This window comes from Sinocyclocheilus rhinocerous, unplaced genomic scaffold (assembly GCF_001515625.1).
Source record: "Sinocyclocheilus rhinocerous isolate Xijiao unplaced genomic scaffold, SAMN03320098_v1.1 scaffold899, whole genome shotgun sequence".
NCBI classification, from domain to species: Eukaryota; Metazoa; Chordata; class Actinopteri; order Cypriniformes; family Cyprinidae; genus Sinocyclocheilus; species Sinocyclocheilus rhinocerous.
The window spans coordinates 626,387-648,436 of NW_015653460.1; the positions used below are offsets into that span (position 1 = coordinate 626,387).

Below are 22,050 nucleotides of genomic sequence, written 5' to 3' on the forward strand. Positions count from 1 at the left end.
TGAATGCAGGCCGCACAGTAATTGAAGGTCCGTTCGGAATGCTGACTGCAGTAGTCAGGAGAGAAGAGACAAATTACAGGCTATAAATTCTAGTGGGCTTGGCATGCAATTGGATGGAGTGTGAGTGTGTTTTCAGATTCATCTGATCACTTGCAAGTATAATTTTCACGATAAAACCTTAGAATGTATATTATTGCTAGAATTACCTAATGCACTAAACGAGTACTAATTTTCTAGATCATGTCATGCATGCACCTGTCCTACCATGCTCCTAAAAAAGGTGTTCATTTATGACAGGTGCATGCAGGCCTGTTGGGAGCACTATAGTACACTGTGCTTCTTTCCCCCCATTGCCGTCCTCTATTTTGTAGTTGTACAGTCTGTCTCTCACATTCTAAATATAGCAGACGTGTCTTACAGTGTCAGCTGGCAAAGACTGTGCCATCTGCAATACAACTACGTGAACAAATGCACAGAAGTTCACTTCAGTTTTATTCTGTTCTGGAATATCTTCTCATATTCTGTTCCATTCTATTCACTCCACTTCTGTAACCAGATGTTTAGTTTAATAGTGTATAATAAGATGAATTGTGTTCATTTCCTGCTGAGCTTCCACTTGCAATTACAGTCCCCATTTGTGCCATTATAAAAGGAAATCAATAATATGACTAATCAATGGCTATTCTACATTATTCAGGGGTAACTGCACTCTCATTTGCCCCGCTCAATATGCACCAATAATACTTAGCCTATCAAGCATAAAGGGCCTTTTTGACTGAAATGGATCATTACAGAAATATAATTTTCATTAAGAAATGTTCTTAAAACAAGTGTCCAAAGACTATATAGTGAATGAGAGCAATATTGCTTGTTATCTTATATGCTCTCAGCAAAGGCACCTCTGCAGAGTTTATTTATTGCTCCAGGTTGGAATACATAATGCCTTTTACCTTACATTGAATATATTAGACTAATCTGTTCTTATATTATCCACATGTGTAGTCATCAACTTTTTAGTAAAAGTAACCCTGATTTGTTTTACTCCGCTGGAAATAAAAAAGACAGTAAGACCCAGGGAGCAATATTTGAGCTAAAAGGCTCCTCTTCGATGTCAGCTCTTCATGGTGGTAACAGATGTTGACTCCATAGAGGTGACAAGAAACAACTCCCAACTTTTAACACTAATGCATTCTGCACTACAAGACGAGACAGATAAAGTTTCAAACCACACAAAAAGGCAAATCCACAGTGCCTGGGGAGTAATAGTCCTTTTTCACAGTTTGAAGGCATCAGTTTGATTGGCTGCACAATGGAGAGTGTACTAAAGGATTGTGGGAGCAATTAGACTTTTGTGTAGCAGAAACTGTTTATATATGAGTTGCATCTACTCATATGTATTACTTCCCGTTTAGAGGCACGGATGGCTGATAAAATATAATGGATGGTGCCCACTTGCTATTATGAGACCTTCGCAATAACTTCCTGACAATGAAAAGACACTATGTATTGAAGTGATTTACTGGTAAAGGGTATTTTTATGACAAGAAATTCAGACTTTTGACAGCATTGGTGAAAAAATGCTGCAGCATAAAATTACTGCACTAGTTGAACTTTTATTGCTTTGATGATTGAGGTATTGCCATTACAGTACAATGGGATGCACTTTTTGGTTTACAAATGAGAAGATCCAAAGATACTATATTTGCAGGGTAATTTTGCAATCCATGCCACATTTAGAGCCCCCCACTCTCAAAGATAGCAGGAGTCAGGCTCATATGATAACAGGCAGTGCTCTTAATTAACAGTTTGTTGACTTTTTCCCTTCAAAAAGAGATTTCCCTATTTTAATCTTGAAAGCGCTGCCTTGTAGCTTTCATTCCTATTTCTCTTCATGTTGTGGAAATCCATCTCTTCTCAGAAGAGTGCAGTGGGTAGAGATGAAATGCTCATTAAGACTGACTTAGCATTAGTATTATGTATCGATGAAGACAGTCATAATGCAATTGCTGCATGGCCGATGCTGTTTAGGTCTTTGGTGTCCAGTCACAAGGGAAAGCTAGCACCATCTTCATGCAGAGCATGTTCCAGAACTAAGAACTCTAAATGGAACGATTAGTTTACAAGATCTGCTCACAGATTTCTTGTGCTTGGTAGATGCTGCATGGGTCTTTGATGTTTAATCAAACAGGAAACAAGATACGTTAGTTTTGCAGAGTAGAACTCATTAGTAAGCAGTTTAACAGACAGATTTTAAACTTGAACAGACAAAAATGGCCCCACAGTATTTAATATTTATATCTCTAGGCCTAACTTCCACAAAACATTGTCTGAGCACTTTCAAGACTGCAAAATATGCTGACATAATCAAGAACTATAATGTATTTTTTAATTTTGTTTAAAAACACATTTTGTCTCAGAGCAAACCAGTTTTAAAAGAAAAAAAGTCAATCTTTGCTAGATAGCAAAAATATAATAAATAAAACAGTTTACTTCTAAAACATAACAGTAAATGAATTAAGTAATCTAATAAAATGCAGTAAATTAAATTTTGAAAAAAGAGAAAGTTCCTGTCTAAGGCAAATTATGCCTGTCAAGCATAAAAGGATTCATGCAAGCTTTTTAGATGTAGAAAAAATATTGTTGTTCATAAATAAATAGAATACTAATCTCTGAGGCAATGCATTATGTGACACTTGGTCTTATGAACAGAAAATTAATGTTATAAACATAATGCCTCTTTCACTCGTCTAAAAATTAAGACTCCAAAAAACACCAAATTTGATCTTTGTCTTTGATTCACAAAGCAAGATGTCATTTTAAGCTAAATTTGTCAGAAACACTGTGACTTACATAATGGAGGAAAAAAGTATGTGGGCTTTGCTGAGAAAAAAGGCGAGGAGAGACTACAGGGGCAAAAAAATAGCAAAAATAATATTTGCCAATAAAACAGAGAATACTGAGCAATGGACAATACAAATCATCTTCATATGGCATAGTATGGAAAAGTAGATTATTAAATAATTTTCAAATATCTCCAAGTTACCCGCTGCAGAAATGCATGCAGAAATTGCAACAAACACTGCCAACTGAGGCATATTAGCTTGTTTATTTTATAGACAGAATCACCACATGTTCTCAACAGATGTCATTTTGAACCCTATGAGGCTATAGAATGACTTTTAGTACAAAACATGTTTTATTGGTTCAGGTTCAGCTTCTGAGTTCCTATCTCAAGCTATTTAGTGTCTTAATATGACTAATTTCTGCATCCATCAGATTTGGACTTGAGTGTCTCTCTGTCCATGCCTCTGAGTGTTCATCTTTGAACATCACAGAGTGCTGGAACATGCTGTAATTAGATTGGAAGCAACCCACAAACACATTACGACTCAGAAAGAGAGCCAAAGACTGAAATTTGCAAGAGTTACTTGGGCCTTTATGTATTCTCGTGGTCTGATTATTTCAGTGGTGTTATCAATGTGTACTGGCAAGCCAATAATTTTGTTACTCTTCGCTGCCATCCAGACATGCTGTTGCTTAAATCTTTTTCACCTTCAGATATGACAGAGCTTAAAGTGATGTCAATTAATAAAAAAAATAGACAATAGATTGCTTTGATGTACAGATTAGAGCTTATGTGGTAGCAGAAATTACTATAAAAATGTGTGTGTCGGTAGTCAAATATGGTAAAATGTGCAACAGATTGCACAAACACATCAATTTTGTTTGTATTACTGAAATACTATTATAGTTTTTCTTAATATTTTAAATTATGTTTTACTTTTATATTTTTTATATATATTTTTTTTTGTGTGTTGTTGTCATTTGTATTAGTCTAGTAGTTCTAGTTTAATTGGTTATAGTTATTTTAGTAATTTAACTTAAAAATGAGAAACAATTCCTTGGCAAGGTTTATTTTTTATATATTATATAATTTCAGTTAATGTTAATACTATTTCGAGTAAGGTTTTTTAATGGTTTTAGTTTTCATTTTATTTCCAGTTATTTCCAGTTTCCTACCCCATACCTAAACATATCTACTACAACGACTACCTTAATTACTATGAATAAGCAACAAATTGGGAGTTTATTGAGGTAAAACGTGTAGTTAAAAGTGAATGTGTGTTCCCTGTTCTAAAGTGTTACTGTTTAAATTCTTGTATATGGTTTCAGTTCATGTTAATTTTATTTCAAGTAATGAAAATTATTTTATAGTCTTAGTTTTAATTTTATTTCTATAACGATAATAACCCTGACACACAAACAAAAGGAGTGTACTGCTCTGTTTTGTTGTGTTTAAATGCATGCACACTCACACATACGTATACAGTGCTCTGGGAACTGAAGCATGTCTCACACATCCTGTCTGCAAAAACTCTGTCCTGGTCACACATAAGGGTGACTGCCAGCTCTTACCCGAGAACAGCAGGGCCTTCCTCTCTCTCTCTCTCTCTCTCTCCCTCTCTCTCTCTCGCTCTTTCTCTCTTTTATTCACTCACACCTATTCAATCAAGCCTTGAAGAAACAGCAACAAAATGAACCTGTACTTTTTATCACCATAAATAAATCCTGCTGTTCTGCAAAATCAAAGTCATACAAGTAACTTTATAAAAAAATTAAAATAAAAACATAAAAGGATGGGTCACAATATTGATTATAAAATGTCCAGAACAGCAATGAAGATGTAAATGTAATGTAAAGTGGTGAAAAGCATATGCAACATTATTAAAAAACAGTTACAAATAGTTTAAGTTTAACTTGCACTCTGTGTATATACTGTATACAGTATATATATATATATAAGCAATTTGTCAATTTGACATGATTCAATGAGATTTCACTGCTACCCAGGAAGATGCCAAAGAAATAAAAAGCAATCTGCAAAATGTCCTGCCACTCCTTGTGTCTAGTTAGGACAAAAACTCATGAATTGGATTCACATACTGTACATTTTGTATGCTTTTCCCCTAACTAAGACATTGTGTAATGTGAAAATGTGCATGCACTGAAGCTTTTGTCCACTTTATTGCATTATAAGGTGCCGCATTTAATAGCAAGACAGTTTAAGGCAGTCATAGCCAGAGTGAAAGACGAAAGAACAACTGCTGCTCTTATAAGCTTTCAGACCAGCATTGTGAGCCAACAAAAATGCCCTCTGCCGCATGTGTTAATAGAGCTGAAAGCCGTTTCACTGCTCAAAACAGCCCCACCAGGCTTTACAAAGGATGAATTCCAGCATCCTCACACCCACATGGGTGAAGGAGCCCTCCTCGCTCGATTATCTCTCCCAGTCAATTGTGTGTAAGAGCTTTTTTCTTTCCCGCGGCCTAAATATAAATGGAGGTGCATTGCTGTAGTGTTGGTCTGAACTGGACAGTGACTAGTCAGTGTTTTTATGTCAGTACATAGTGTGATTGGAGAGAACATCTCTGCAGAGATAGAGAGAGAGATGAGTCACTGAACGGATGACAGAGGTCAGCACGGTGGGAGGATGAGGAGTGCTGAGTGATGAAGGTGAGAAACAGCTCGGTTAATAGAGGACTATCGCCCCCGTTAATCGTGCCACGCTAATACCAGCAGAGATTGTGTGATTGTGTGTGTGTGTGTGTGTGTGTGTGTGCATTTGTTTGACTGCGCTCCAGCTGACGCAGCTCACTGTGTGCAATCTGACAGCATTTATTTTTTGCTTTTGCTGTTGCTATTGAAAAAAGCCTCCTTTGAAATGGTTGGTTAGCTTATTAGACTCACACTGCAGGAAGTCTGCCAAACCTGTCCAACACTTATCCAAACACCCCATCCAGAACACATCGCAAACATTTCCAAGAGGAAAGAAAGTCACAAATGACACCTCTTTAATATTGCAGTTATTTCTCCAAGACAGGAATAGGGGCAAATAGATATCAAATTGAGACTTTTGTCTTCTCATTTATCTCCAGAGAAAAAGACCACAGTAATCATGTCTCTCAAAAGAGATCTCAACAATGTCACACAGATTATACCAAAGACAAAAAAAAAAATAGATTTTGATTTGTGCTTAAACATAGCTGTTTAGATGTTACTGCATGTCAACAACTGTATCATTTGATGTTGATAGCTAAACGAAACATAAATTCATTACTCCATTAAATCTCTCGAGCTTTGAAAAAACAACCTCTAAGCAGTAACGTTTTCCTCTTGGTTACAACATAACTAATTATCTACAGTACTACACATTATCAACAGCCTAAAGAGCTATTCACACAGCTATTCAGTCAGGCTGATATTGAACCTTAAGTACAAACAAAATGTCTTTAGAAATTTGTTCAGAAATCTTAAGAAATATTGAAAACAATGATGACCTGCATTTCGGTGAGTCAAATTCAGCGAGTTATGACTGATTCAGTGAGTTTAATCAGTCCGTTAATCATCAGACTGATAAAGACTGATAACTTGTGAGTTTGTGAATCTGTTTGACTACTTTTCCTTTAGAGGACAACTTAATTTGAAAGACATACCGTTTTTTTCAGACTACAAACTCAGACTACTTTTTCTGTGGTGCTGTAGATTCAGTAAAGTCAGAAAGTCCAGTGTAGAAAACAATGGTCCATGGACACTTAAACACATCTTTCAAACAGTGTGAAGCATCACAACAATCAAATATTTCCATCTACTGCTTGTTCACATAAAAAACACATCCAGTGTGATCAGCCCCTAATGTGTTGGTACAAGGCAGTGTCATTCTTGTATTCCAGTTTTGTGTTTACAGCTACAGAAAGATGTTTTGTTGTAAAATAGCTCCACTGCAGGTGAGGTATGGCTATCGTTTCACAACATGGCTCAAAACCAAATAATATATAGAAAAAAATCTCAAGTTTAAGCCCTTCACTCCTCACACACTAATCTGACCATTCTGCACCGCTATTGTTTGTTGCCTTGGTTACAAAGTCCCTCAATGGCATTTCACTACAGTTCCAGTAAATCAGCGAGCGAAAAAAGAAAACGCACATGGTTTGGGAGCATGATGCTATACAAGGCTAAATTTAGGAGCCGCCTGTTCTAGCACTCATCGCTCAGAATTAGGAGAAAAAAAGGAAATGTCTCACTTTTTATCTAAGATCAGGCAGTTAAAATAGAACTTTTACATGGACAGGAACATGGAGATGAGGTCTTTGTGTGGGTAAATGCAAGCACAGCGAACCACGTGAATGAAAGCCTTCTGAATTAGAGCTTTCAAATACGCTTGGAAGTATTTGACGACATATCCCACGCACACTCAATTCATCTGTTGGATATGTTCTGCCTGACAAAGTCGACTACATCTCTGTAAATCAATGAAACTGCTCCTTCTCACTACATAATCTGTCTCATCCCTCTCTGAATTAATCACCAGGTATAAAAATACAGTATTGATTAATAATAATAGCCAATCTCCAGTCAACAGTCCTGTCACCACTTACATCTCCCAGCATCCCTCTTGGTTCCCACCTGCACTTAAGTCAGCCATCATCACACCTGCCGTTGATCATCACCTCATCTAGACACACATATAAGCGCTCACCTTATACCCACCCTCATTGCCTGGTCTCATTGTGCACTAAACTATATTAACTTACCTGAATACTTACCTGTGGATTGTTGTCTTCAAGTAGTCTTCTGTCTTCATTGTTACCTGTTGTTCCAGCCAACGCCTGCATGAGAAAAGGACTTTTATTTAAGTTATTTGCAATTCTCTGAATTCCACTACTCACCTGCTGCAGTCAATAAACCACTGTTTTGGAGGTTACCATTAGCCAAGTTTCCATCTAGTTTTTGCGCTGTTTTGTTATCGACAGAGAATAAAAAAAATGTGCGTAAAAAAAAACTTTGCGTAAAAAAAACTTTGCGAAATTTGCTGTCTACAGCATGTTTCCATCCAGCTGGCCTTTTACTGATAAAATGGTGTGCGTAATGACGTCATCCCTAAAAAAATGAATTGTCGCATGAGTTTTGGTGTATCGCAAAAAAAAATTGCTCTTGAGCTGTTCCTTGTTTTTTGTGTGTGTTTTGCTCCCCATGTGCCTTCCTTGCCCTTATTTGGTCCTTCCTGTTCCTGTCCCCATTTAGTTCTATTAGTTCCAGGTGTTCCTTGTTATTAGTTATCCTCCTCACCTGTCTGCCCCTCGTTATCTGCCCTATTTGAGTTCTAGCCCGTTCTGTTCTCCCTTGTCCGGAATTGTATATGTCTACCCTTGCTACGTGTGTTTTCCAAGGTCCCTGGATGTGATTAAAACCTATATGTTTGAATTCCCCTCCTCATCTCTGAGCTCCTTCGTCTCCGAGCTCCTCACAGTAGCGAAGCGTGACAGAATTCCGGACCAGCAAAAAGTGAGCGGCGCCTCTTCTCCCCGTGTTTCTTTTCCGTTTTTTTTTTGTTTAAGTGTTTTTGTTTTCCCGTTTGTTTCTCCCCGTGGCATGGAAGTCGCCGTTCGCTCAAGCCCGCCGGCCGTTCCCGAGCCAAGCAAAGTTAATTTAGATTTAGAATGACTAATGGGGTGATAACTTGTAGATCTGAGTGCAATAATTCCAAATGAATGCCCAAAAGATAAAATAAAATCTCTGTCCTTTTTGCCGCCATGACTGTACTGCCGCCCTAGGCAGCTGCCTAGTTTGCCTCTATGCACGCACTGGCCCTGGCCCCTGAGTCTGCTGAAGTCCAGTGAGTCCCTGGCCCCTGAGTCCAGTGAAGACTCCAGCCAATGAGTTCTGTCCTGAGTCTGCTCTCCTCCCAGAGCTCAGCCCAGTGCCCGCTCTCGTACCAGAGCTCAGCCCAGTGACCACTCTCGTCCCAGAGCTCAACACAATACCTTCTCTACTGCCAGAATCCTCAGCCAACAGGGCCACACCAAGTCAGAGTCTCCCACTATTATGAATGCTATGCCTGAGTCTCCTGATGTCATGGCCATTATGCCAGAACCCAGCCAGATAGTCTCAAGCCCGGAGGATTCAGAGATCCTACTTCCAATGATTGCTCTACCTGTTACGGCGGTGGCCATAATGTGTGTTTGGGCTGCACACTGCTTTCCCACTCATATCTAAGTGGAGGTGCTCATCCGTGAACTTCCTGTCAGTCCAGACAGGTCATTCTCAAGTTTCCCGTTTGCCTAGATGTGGCCACGGAGGTCATTCCCAAGTTACCTGTATGCCCTTATGTAATCATGGAGATCATTCCCAAATTTCCTGTCTTTTCTGATGTGACCACGAAGGCCATTCCCAAGTTTCCTGTTTGCTCAGATGCCACCACAGAGGTCATTCCAGAGTTTCCTGTCTGTCTAGATGCGACCAAGGAGGTTGTTCCCGAGTTTTCTGTTTGCCCAGATGCGACCATGGAGGTCATCCCTGAGTTTCCTGTTTGCCCTGATGTAGCCACAAAGGTTGTCCCTGAACTTCCCGTATACTCAAGCACGGCTATGGAGGCCAATCTATGTTCTCTCGTTACGGCCATAGAGGCCGATCAAAGCCCCCTCATCAAACACCAGTCTCTCAGCCAGTACACCAGATGCCGATCCTCCAGACCAGTCTGACTGGTGTTAGTTTTATCTGCTCAGCTGTGGTTGTCTTCTGCTCCACCATGGAGATCTCCTGCTCAGCCAGCCCCCAAGAGCTCTCAAGCCAGATGATCCTCCTGACGATCTCAAGCCAACCAGCCTACCTGGGGTTAGTTTCAACTGATCAGCTGTGGTGGTCAATAAACCACTGTTTTGGAAGTTACTATTGTGTATCCTCAACTGTTGTGACAGCTTGCTACAGAGAAACATTCATCTAAAGATCCCTCAACATAGTGTTTTCTCCATGATTGCATGCTTTGAAATTTAATTGTGTAAAATATAATTAAAAGCAACTATTGCATATCAGCCTCCAAACAAAGTCTTTTTGGGCAGTCTGTTTAGACAAGCTTTTGGTTTTGAAAAGGAGGCTTTTTCATATCTATTCATATTTTGCACTTATCTTATGCACGCTACTTCTTCACACAGCTGTGGTACAATCGCTTTCTGGTGCATTTTTACTGAAGAGGAACATGAAATTACCTTTTTACTTGTCTAGTGCAGAAGGCCTTCTTAAATAGTTCCAAGAGTGAATATCAGGCAATACATTCAGCTTTTACACACAAGGGTGGGCTGTAACTCCATCAACTATGTACAAATACGCTACCTGTCAGATTTTCTGGTGCATTTTTACTGAAGAGGAACATGAAATTGCCTTTGACTTGTCTAGTGCAGAAGGCCTTCTTAAATAGTTCCAAGAGTGAATATCAGGCAATACATTCAGCTTTTACACACAAGGGTGGGCTGTAACTCCATCAACTATGTACAAATACGCTACCTGTCAGAGCTCGAGGAGATTGCTCTTTATTGATCTCTACATAGACATTCATGCAAACACAGGCCAAATACTCGAGTCCTGGCAGTTTTAATGAAAATGGATTTTACCCCGTCCTTCACCTGAAAGTGTGACTCTGTCCACTGGATCATCCAGTGCTGTTACACGGTGTCCCTCTGCAAATATAATTAAATCACCGCATTTGTTGACAGCCAACTTAACAAAAACCGAATAAGGACAGGCAATAACTTACATGGACATTTTAATGTGTCGCTCGCTGTCAATCAAAGAGTATTTCTATTGGGGTAGAAACCGAGAAAGAGCATGCAAGACACCTTGAGCGCAGTATAAATCTGTTGTCAAAAATGCTGCAGAATAAAAAACAGTGTGCCCTTGAGATGGCATGAGGGGAGCATCCAAAATATAAGTGGATTAAACAGACTTTCTGTTTCATAAAAACAACTGTTTGCATATCAAAAACATAGCCATTATAGTTTTTCTTATTATGCATTTATTTCGCTGTAGTTCTCTGACTTAAATTGACAATGATGGATGTATTAAGATAATGAAATGTTACACTGCACAATAAAAAAGTTTAAAAAGCATGTGAGAACAGATGTGATGCTCAGACCATGTCATGGATCATGGAAATAAAGTCATCATAATTCCTCAACGATTCAGAGAGATGAAAATGTCTTCAGTGGCAGCATGAATCAATGCGGAGGTGAAATATTAATCAATTTTTGATTTAAAATTCCCCTTCAAATTCGCTATTTATGGGCACTATCAGCTGGAGTGGAGCTTTGAAGTTGCCTCATGCCACAAGTAACCCTTTCAGCAGAAAGCTGAGCTTCAGCTATGTTTTACTATTCTTTTGTCTTTGAAAAAGTCTTGACGTCATTGTCTGCTATGTTTTACATGAAAATAAAAGTCAAATAAAATCCCATTCCCTTCAGTCAATGTAACTGAGCGCCTAGATGTCTTTTTTCTTCTTTTTACTATTGGATAAAGGAATGGTCTGCCAAAAGATGATTGACACACTTGTGATGATGGACCATTTTGGACACATCACTCTGTCCCCAGAAGCAGCAAAAAGCCTGCAGCCTAAAAAAATATGTTTCAGCTGGGACATATTCAGTAGTATCAAATCTTAAATCTTAAATCTCCTGGTAGGTGGTGCAGAGCTGAACAGGGTCATTCTCTTAATAAAACCTGCCACAACTATAATGTAAAATAATTTGTCACAATGACTATGCTAAAGTAAAATCTTTGACCTCTTATCATTTCTCCCCAAGAGACACAGCGCTGCCAGTGATGATGGCTCCTTACATAATAAAGATCAAGAAAACGGAAGCATCTAACCTGTAGCGAATCAGCTCATGGGGAAATATGAATAATTAATCATAACTAGTTATAATTAATTACAAATATTTAGATCCGCTGTAGATATTTACTTGACCTCTCAGGGTCAACTGTCTGTCAATTCTAAGAACGTTAATTTCCTGGTTAAGGGAAATAACTTTCTTACTGTACAACTCTACACAGAGCCTGTAGCATAAATCTGCAGTTATGAGCAAACAATGACCAACGTCAAGTGTGATACAAGTAAGACTTTATTAACTACATAAACACTTAAACGAGTCTAACATACTACATAAACACTTAAACTAGTCCACACGCATACAGTTGGTATAGGAAAGGGTTAAAGCTTAAGCAGTAAAGAGGAGAGAAATAAGGAATGAAGTTATGGAACCATTTGCATATTCAGCAGATCTACACCTGAGGGAAACATCAGATTCTTAGTTCAAACACAACTTTGTAAAAAGGTGCAAATGATACCTAATGTATCAATTAATAAGACTAAGTTTGAATACTTGCACGTCTCGTCTGTCTGAAAGAGAGGTTTGATGAAATCTGAAGGTTCAAGTTGATGTTTGCTGAAGTTGGTTGATGGAAAAGAACCAGTTTGAGTCAGATTATCTTGGTGAATGGAAAGTCAAGGCCCGAGGCCTGGCACAAAACTTAGGGTGTCCTGGAGCGTTGTAGCTCACATCGTCTCAGAACCTAACACAACCACCGACTCCGGGGCGGGTCACTGATGTGAGGCCTTTAAGGTCTGAGAAGATTCACGCCTCTCAAGATGGGCTTGTCCAATGAGAAAGGCCGGAATCCCAAGTGGGAGTTTGGAAATACTGGGGAGTTTATGACCCTTTGTGTGGAAGCATGGTAATTTGCATATGGAACTTGAATCGAAATTACTAAAGATTCTCAGGACACTAATATATTGCCTATGTACCAACATATAATATACACGCTCGTTTAGATCATCAGAAGGCGAATTCATAGATACTAAACATGGTAGGATTACATATAGGTAAGATGACAGGAACGAGTGGTTCCATCATAAGCCTGCATAAAACAGTATAAAATCTCAAAGACAACATACACAATGACCTGAAGGATATGTGTGTTCATTCAAAGAAAGGTTTTCCTATGGATTAATTAGAGAAGAGTCCATTTCTACTGTGCACTGTGTCTTTCCTATGGAAATTGTAGTGAGAGGGGTAATTCTCAACATGCCATTAGGTCGTAAATGTATCTGGTCTAGCAAAGGTGTCGTGGTTGCCATGGGGACCAGGGGGGGGGGGCTGGTGTCGTTGCAGACATCCTGGCATCTAGTTTATTGGGTGAGGGGACTGTGACGATTTGTTAATCTAATGAATAACTGATTTGTTAAATCAAATGAAAAATTGTGTGTTTGATTGGTCCAGACGCTACAAACCTCTATTAGTCGCCACACAATCAAGGATGGTGCAATTTGTTTCAGTGAGTTTTATGCATGCGACTCAATGTAGCTTTAACCATAACACCACTTTATTCCCAACACCATTAACATATTATGCTGATCAATCACTGCTTATCCTGATTACTGTGAAGAAGAAATTCACTAAATACCAGTTAGGTAAGGATCTCTGGGTTGTGCCGAAGCTAAAATGCTCCTGGCCAACACAAGTTACTTTAAACACAATCATTCAGTGAGACAAAATATGGCTGCTTCCTCCAGTTTTGCTGATGGTGTGGCATTTTCAGCGTGTGTGATTTTTTAGTACCTCCACCAGATCAATATACTCTTAGATACACAAAGAGAGAGAGGCTCACCCTGGTTGTTATCTCTCAGGAAAGGTCAAAGGTATGCAAATACAGTGCCCCAGGGGTCAGTTACCTATTGACTGAGGTCTTCAACACTAATGACCTACAAAGAAATATACAAATGAGAATGCTGGTTCCTGACAGAACATGCTAAAACAAATATTAGCTTGTATTGTATGAACTCATAGATTAAGAGCTCTATTTTATTGATATAAGCGCATGGTCTGAAGTGCATGGCACATGTGCACTTAGGGCGTGTCCCAATCCACTTTTGCTAGTTTGCTAGTAGAAAAAATGGTCAGCACGCCCGGTACATGGTCCAAAAGGGTTGTACCTATTCTCTTAATGAGTCATGGGTGTGTTTTGGGCGTAACGTGCAATAAACCAACCAGAGTCTCATCTCCCATTCCTTTTGAAAGCCAGTTGCACTCGCACTATGGCGGATTCACTATTTACATGGTGGAATTTGCAAGAGCAAAGACTGAACGCTTCTCTGGAGGGGAAACGGATCTGCTCATGCGTGAGGTTAAAACGGTCACAATAACAATCTTTTACATTGCGGTCCTTTCATTTTTAATATTTGGCATGTTTTTGTGCTGCTGCGCATCCCTGTGTGTGTAATAAGCAGAGTGTACACGCATTGTGCACCCACCTATAGGCACATATTATTAACGTGCCCTTAAATAAAATTTAAAAAAATACTGCGCCATTGACTTAGACCAGGTTTTAGTTGGTCAACTGCCTTAAAATAGCAACGTGCGAACAATGCGCCTGAACACACCTTGTTTTCAGACCAGCACGCCCATGGGCGAACAGATGGGCACAAGTGCATTTGCTATTTAAACAACATGGTGCTGGACATGAAAATGATAACTGTGTCAGGCTGAAACTAGCAAAACACTTGCGTTGCACCTAGCGTCGCATTGCGCCGGGTGACAGTTTGAAGCTGATGGCATCAAGACTGTCTTTTATTTTTTCTGATTTGACTACAGCGTTAAAATTTACAATTAAATATAAACAGGTCATTTTAAGGCTGCTCAGTGACTTTTAATATTTTATGTAAAGGACCAATGCTACATAAAAGCTGTACTAAAATACGCCAGTTCTGGCCCACCTCAGAAGCTGTTCACAACACTGTTCTCAAAACCGTTCAGAGTTCAACTCCTCACCATGAGGCGCTGTGTAGCAGAAGTGAACAGAACGATGACAAGCCAAGATTCTTTTAACTTGAAAATGTTGATTTATTATGGCACAAGACATCCATATAGCATGTTTACATAAAAAAATAATAATAAAAAAATAGTGCAGGTGGATGGCAGAACACATTCTGTGTGAACAGCCCTGTAGTAATGCAGCAACAGAGCAGCCTTTTGCAATTGTCATTGTCAGTATTTAATAATCAATTAGGCTATAGGCCTAGTTTATTTCTATACTCATAATTTCAAAGTATTATTTCTGCAGTTGAAATTTCTATGTACATTGCTCTGAACAGCAATAGACAGCCTGTATAAAGGAACTTTTTTGTGGCAGAAACAGGTTCTGTGCTGCATTTGCAGTGTAAAGACGGCCTGGATCATTTTCCACCAGTTAAAACATATTATGTGCCGACTTCATCTTAACACAAAAGATGTTCTTATATCTTGATACTGTCCAATGTTTTAGAGCCTGAGTGCAATGTACTTCTACCTACAGTATGTGTTAAAAATAAAGCAATAGTGAATATGCAAGGTATTCTACATTTGAATTCCTTAGAGATGAAAAAGCAATGTCAGACCTTATGCAGAGAACTGATTCATTAAGCAAAGTTTTTGAGTGTTACTGCTTTTTATAAAGCATTAGGATTTTAAATGAATCAGCCAAGTTTCCAACTGAATGGAGTCATTTTTAGGTACAATCATAACTGAAGAATCTTCTTGTGCAAAATAAAAAAAACTGTTTCCCAGCACAAATCCCTGCAAACATTCACTATAATGGTCAAGTTGATGGCTTAATTTGCTGTCCACTTTATTACAACATTTGTCTGGATCTACTTACTGGAATACAGTCAGTCAGACCACAAAACTCACTCAGGAGCCGTGGCATAGCAGGCGACATGAATCTTGCAGCATTTCCTGATCCTATTCACTTGTTCAATATTAATATCATTCATATCAATAAAAGTGGCAGCATTTAATTTACTTGAAGGCAGTGTTCACAATATGCTAGCCATACAACATCTTTAAATACTGATTACACGACTTCCCAGCATTTACAGTACCATAATTCAAATTACAGTTCAATTTCCTTCAAAAGTGTGATAATATTTACATCATGTGTCAAAAGTTATAATCCATCTCTTCAGGGGAAAATAATAGTGGAAGACTTTTTTCTAGTAGAAGACCTCATAAAAAGGCAGGGATCTGCAAGAAAAAGATATGGGACCTCACTTCATGACCAGTGGACTTAAAGGAATAGTTCACCCAAAAATGAAAATCTACTGAAAATTTCCTCACCTGCAGACCATCCAAGATGAGTTTGTTTCTTCATCGAAAGAGATTCAGAAAAATTTAGCATTACATCACTTGCTCACCAGTGAATCCTCTGCAGTGAATGGGTGCCATCAGAATGAGAGTCCAAACAGCTGATAAAAACATCACAATAACCCACACCACTCCAGTACACCAACATCTTGTGAAGTGAAAAGCTGCGTGTTTGTATGAAACAAATCCATCATTGAGGCATTTTAACTTTAAACCATCGCTTCTGGCTAAAAAAAAAAAAACATTCCATAATCCATAATAACATTTCCTCCAGTGAAAAAGTCAATTCCTTGTTGTCCACTCACATCAAAATCCACCAACATTTTTGTTTAAAACTGTTAATGAACGGTGCTTGATCTGTGCATATTTATCTCCTGATTCACACAAGATGATTTTTTCACTGGTGAAAGCAATATTATGAATAGAGAAACGGTTTGTTAAAAATATCTTGGATGATTTATTACATTACATTCACTTCATTAATTGATGGACTGGAGTCATGTGGATTACTTGAGGATTAATGTGATGTTTTTATCAGCTGTTTGTTTTCTCATTCTGGTGGAACTCATTCACTGTAGAGGATCCATTGGTGAGCAAGAGATGCAATGCTAACTTTCTCCAAATCCGTTCAGGTGAAGAAACTAATTTACATCTTTGATGGCCTGAGGGTGAGTAAATGTTCAACCAATTTTAATTTTGGGGTGAGCTATTCCTTTAATAAATGGACTCAGAGTCTGTAAAATACAACTCAAGGGTACATGTAATTTATTTAAAACAATACACTGCTCATTATCCATGTCAAAAAACACTTATTAAACAGCATGCACAAGCTGAGTGACAAAAGGGGTCAAGAGTTTTCCACAAGGGACCTTTTTCACATTTCCGGGTTTCTCAGCAGCAGAAGTCGTCATAGTTGGGTAAACTTCAAAAGCAGTGAATGGGAGAGCACCACAAATATATTTTTTGCATTCCCAGTTGCTCAAATAGCAAAAGAAAAACTCCACGATAGTGTTTTCATGATTTTCAATAAAAGGAAAATAATTGAGAGAGACTGATAACGGCTGCCAGAAGAGATAACTTGTAATTTAATGCAAAGGTGATATAATACAAAGAATAGTGTTATAAATGTACATACAGTTTTTTAAAAATACAAATATAAAAAACTTTCGAGGATTTACGATGCTGATGACCGTTAAACGCGTCATCACAATCTTGTGAAAAGGGTCCAGTGCTTGCAAAAGACCACCTGAGACACAGAGATATACACCATATGCTCTTAAGAGCTAAACCAAACATGTATGAGTTTCTTTTTTTTATTATAATCATACTTACTCTCCTGAAACTAACAATGTAATTTCTGATTAGCTTGATATGTGCTGCCAGCAGAACAGCAACACAAGAGGATGCCTGCAAAACGTTGGTGCAACTATCCAGAGGCAGTATGGACAGTTGTTCACATTATGGACTTCAGTTCTCAGCTCATGGTCCAACAGTATGGAGGAACTCTGGTGTTTATCACTTGAGTAGTACTGTATTGTAAGATAGCTGCTTTTATGATGCCAGCCATGTTTCAGCACCACGGACAGCAAGACTATCTGCACAGCCCACAAGAAGCACTTAATTTAAGTACTACAAACTTCAAGAAAGCAAGTTATAACCCAGTCCTACCTGGTTTAATTTATAAGCAGAAACGACTGATGGTACATCCCAAAGGAGTACCTGAGGAGTTCTGGTGAATGGCTAATATATACGATTATTATGTGACGCTAATAGACTCTTGCACATCACATTATGCAAAGTGAGAATGACAATAAAAATAATGAATATGCAAATACTATTCTATCTTGTTTTCTATTAGCATAACAATCTCAACAATACTCTAAATAATAATAGAAACACCATAATAATGGTTAACATTTACATTATGTGGGAACTAAATAAAGTCATCATTAAAAGATTGAATAATTGTCATTGACGAATAACAGACCATATATGTTTAGGCAACTACTGAATAAACTGTGGTGAGCTGGTTAAGTAAAAATGGGTCTAACACTATAAAATATATTTGCATGAACACAATATTGCTTTATGTAATTGTTTGTTAAAATCGACAAATTGGATTTGGGGGAGGGGTAGTTTTGTGTTAACTGATCATGCAGCATGAGATGGTCAACTTTTATACTTCATCTTCATAAAGATAAAATGGGATTAAGGTCTTCCCTCTCAAAACAAACGAAAATAAAACAAGCTCTTAAACACAGATTGTTTGGGGCTAGTGTCTTTATTATGAATGAATGCATGTGTCTATCATTCCCTAATGATGGCTATCCTTTCAACAAGTAGCTCAACGTTTACCAATTACTATTTTGCATAATTTGTTAGACTAAAATGAGCAACTTCGTGTATATTAATCACATCAAAACGTCGAATAGGCTAAAGACCCTCAGATTAAGCTACTAACAGATGTTATATTACATGACTTTTCAGTATCATTGTTATTTAATATAAATATGTTATACTATATTATTTATCAAATAGATTTTTTTTTTTTCATTTTAAGATTACAAGAAAACCATTTTGTTTTAAACAGGTTTAGACGCATCACATTATAAAGCCTTCCGCAGCAGTGCGTCTTTAATGCAGCGTGTCACATCAAATAAATATATAAATAAAGATTAACAGATTTCTTAAGTTTAGTGTCTATTTTAAATCTATTTTGATATTACTCGGTACTTATGTAATTACACTGCGCTGCAACATTCATTCAACACTCATGTAAAGTGTGACCAAACCAGTGTAGGCTATACTGAGTAACGTTCAGCATCGATCTGCTTTTCAAAGTTATTATTTGTCGAATATAGCCTACAAAAAGCTTTTCTTCGACGGATTTTGCGTACTAATCCACTCCACAGACTTAAATTCTGTTCAACACGGTGGCATTAATGCAAAACTTACTTTTCCAGTCGTGAACAGACGTGAAATGTCCTCAAGTTCTCAGTCCAGAAGTCTTCTGGACAAATTGAACTTCTTTTCGCTGTCCGTTAAGTTTTGACGGCTATTCTCTGCTCGGTAACGGTCGCAAATTCCGCGGGTGCCTTCCCATCTGTTTCGCGCTGGCGGGTTTTTTCTCAGTAGCGAGAGGATGAAGGAGATGAGCGCGCGAACGAGAGAGAAAGAGAGATGGTTAGAGCTGCGCGCGTGAGAGAAGTAATGCGCGCTAATGTGACAGGCGTTTGTAGGGGTGTGGCCATCTAATGTCATAAGAGCAAATATTAAGAACATAACGTGTTATTTTAACTTGTTCGGTTGCTGCTCATAATAATAAAAAATATATAAAGCACGATACTCGTTTCTTTTAAATAGTTAATGAAGCAAATCACACTTTTACAAAAGTGGGCAAAAAAGAGAGAGAGTGAAAATGTTTATATAGCCACTTTATGAGATAAGATGAAAGAAAAACCATCCTTTATATATTTTCAGTGTTCAAATGGATAAAACTGAATAGTTTGTGTAAGACAATATTATATTTGCAGCATATAAAAGATGATCAGCTTGTGCATCATTATAAAGACAAATTATGATTAAGGGATATTAAGGAATAATAAATAGGAAAACACCAAACTGTTTTATTCCATTATCAATAAGCATGATGATCTCTCAACCTCACTAAATAATAACAGCAAAATAATAATGGTTATCATTAACATTATTTGTCCAATGCACAATTAAAATAACTAAGGAATAATTCATATTGATTAATATTTCTCCATAAATGTTAATTCAACTAATGACTGAATACATGGCTGGCTGGTTAAGTACATTGATTGCAAAGTCAAAGAAAAGAAGGGTGAAGTACAATAAAACACAGTCTTTTTTTTTTAAATATGTCTAATCGTAAAACTGGTCTATACAAGTCTAATTTGGGGAAAAAAGGAATTCACTGTCAACAGCTGATCATGCATCACAGGAAAGACTTTTACACATCATCATAAGGAGAAAGTGTGATTAAGGTCTGGCACTTTCAACGAAACAAATTTACAAAGTAACTGCATGCAAAGACAATCTTTTAAGCACACAAATTGCTTGTTTGTCTGACTGGTTTCTTTATGAATGAATGCATGTAATTCCCTGATGATGGCTATTGATCTTTACATGATGTTTACCCTATTTAGCCAGTCATTATTGGATGAAGATTCTCATATAATTATTCAATTAATATATACACAAAGGTGTACTATAGAGTCACTTTATGATTGAAAGAAACTGTTCTCCTGCTCATTTCACTGTAATTTTTGTAGAATTGAGTTTGAATTGTTCAGAAGGATATATTTTGGATCACAATCTTACAGAGACCATTTCACGCCTATTCATCCTCAGTGAAAAAAACTGAGCAGAAGGGGTCGAACTCAGCCGCCATGGGGAATTTGTTGTTGCATGCTATGTTCTTACTTGCGATAATAGTTTGCCCCTTAGGCAATGTCTAAAAGAATTAGTTGAAGCATAAGTGTAGCATATCTGCTTGAGTGGCTACTTATGTTCACCAAAATTCATCTCACATAGAAAATATAATGAAACCAAGAAATATGATTCAAGCATGTGAAGGCCATCTTAAAATGAATCTATGTATGATTGAATTCTTATCGCCATACAAAAAAAATTAAAAATCTAGTCTCTTATGACTAAAGACAACTTTTTTTTTTTGTGGCTGATTATGCACTAGAAGCTGAGCTATTGTAAGGCATGGACAGAAGAGGATCTCCTGAAATAAATCTGAATGTTTGTACTATCCAGAAGTGGCATGGACATTTTGGAGGAGCTCTTATCTTTCAAATGTATTGTATTTTGAGAGCCTTCTCCATGATAGCAGGCAGCAACACTTCAAGAACCAAGTAGTGTTGACAAATAAACAGCTTGCATAAATTGCCATTCTGCAGGGGACGTCCTCTGCAACCAGCCTCTAAAAACTGTCAGAGCTCACACCAAAATCCACCAGAGACCACACTAATCTGCACATCCTCATATTCATTTGACACATTTTGGTGTTACAGTACTGTAAACTCAAGCAAGCACCCGCCATCAGGTTCATATCACTGAAAACATAAAAAAAAAGGTTTTTAGAAGATGTAAATTAAAACAAATATTATTTATTAGAGTATGTTTTTACAAGATAATACTATTTCAGTAGTTCTACTAATGGTTTGTGAAATTTACTAGCAACTAGTCAAAATTGATTCTACACAATTTTTTTCAGCACAAAACAGAAATGACTATAATAAAAAGGGACCAATGAAACAGACCAGAATTTTTGGTTGTTGAATCATTGTTGCATTACCAAACTGTTTAAAACAAATCACAGCAGTCTTTCAAAACATAAAAAAAAACTTACTGACAGCATCTAAAATGTAAAAACGTTTTATGAATACAAATAATCATAAATCCTCTGATGATTGGTTGAAACAGCATTTGCCAGAATTTTTATCACCATTATCTTCACATTTAATTAATCTCATTTAAAGGAATAGTTCCCTCAATAATGAAAATTCGTTGACAATTTACTCACCCTCAGGCCATTCAAGATGGAAATGAGTTTGTTTATTCATCAGAACAGATTTAGAGAAATTCAGCATTACATCACTTGCTCACCAATGGATCCTTTGCAGTGAATGGGTGCCATCAGAATGAGAGTCCAAACAGCTGATAAAAACACTGCAGGGGATCCACTGGTGAGCAAGTGATGTAATGCTAAATTTCTCCAAATCTGTTCTGATGAAGAAACAAACTCATCTACATCTTGGATGACCTGAGGGTGAGTACATTTTCAGCTAATTTTCATTTTTGGGTGAACTATGCTTTTAATGTTAATACAACAAAATGACCAATTTAATTCCATTCATTTAATATTTACACCTTGATGGGTTTGAAAATATTGTCTTTAGAGCTGTTCAAACATAAAAAGCATTATGTTTTAGATGCTTATCTATATTCAAGTGTCTATCCATACCACCAGTATTACCTCCACTAAGGTGGTCCTCCTTTTTATTGGTAT

The 22,050-nt window shown here is 37.6% G+C and overlaps 1 protein-coding gene across 1 annotated transcript in view; it reads right to left on the reverse strand.

The window, feature by feature from the left end:
• The window catches only part of LOC107715795 (caM kinase-like vesicle-associated protein), a 41,942-nt gene extending 22,766 nt beyond the window's left edge, over positions 1–19,176 (reverse strand). The window contains exon 1 of the mRNA XM_016521996.1: positions 18,960–19,176. The gene's annotated coding sequence lies outside the window, so the exon portion shown is untranslated. The remainder of the gene's footprint in view (positions 1–18,959) is intronic.
• Positions 19,177–22,050: the final 2,874 nt, after the last annotated feature.